Source organism: Mandrillus leucophaeus, unplaced genomic scaffold (genome assembly GCF_000951045.1).
Source record: "Mandrillus leucophaeus isolate KB7577 unplaced genomic scaffold, Mleu.le_1.0 Scaffold111, whole genome shotgun sequence".
Taxonomy (NCBI): Eukaryota; Metazoa; Chordata; class Mammalia; order Primates; family Cercopithecidae; genus Mandrillus; species Mandrillus leucophaeus.
In genome coordinates, this window is record NW_012099321.1 from 3,711,861 (window position 1) to 3,712,664 (window position 804).

Sequence of the window (804 nt, forward strand, 5' to 3'; positions counted from 1 at the left end):
GGGTTCAAGCGATTCTCCTGTAACTGGGATTACAGGTGCCCACCACCACGCCCAGCTAATCTTTTGTATTTTTAGTAGAGACGGGGTCTTGCCATGTTGTGTGGGCTGGTCTCAAACTCCTGACCTCAGGTGATCCGCCTGCCTCAGCCTCCCAAAGTGCTGGGATTACAGGTGTGAGCCAACGCACCTGGCCATTTCTTATGTGCCTGTCACAATGTTTAGTGGTGAATGCATGATCCTGAATCCCCTAAGCAACTGTGTAGTCCTGATCAAACATTGTACTTTATTTCAGTCACAAGCTAGACCTTGCTTTATCTGTGTGATTTTACTTAAGCTGCTTTAATAGGTACCTGAAGGTTTTTTTAGTTGTCTCATTTACATTTGCTCCATGGGCTTTTTTTCCCCCTGTAGTTTTTCCAACAGATTTGGCTGTTCAGTTTTCAGGTTTTAATGTGAAACTGCTATAATTTTCACAGACCAATGAGGTTGCTATGATACTCCCCGAAGGCTTGCCTCATTTTGCATCAGGGGGCTGCATCTGTTGTCAATGTGAATTACTTCCTTTCCACCTGAGGAACAGGAAGGCTTTTAATCGGGGTATTTCCATAGATAGTTACTCATTAACACTTCGATACTGTATACAAGATTGGCTTTCAGACCATTTTATAATACCATTAACATGTTAGAATAGAGAGAATAAACGGCAATATTGCCTAAATCTCATTGCCTGTGTTGAGGCAACTTCTTAATTTTTTTCTCCATGAGAATTTTATATACATATACATATACATATATATATATATA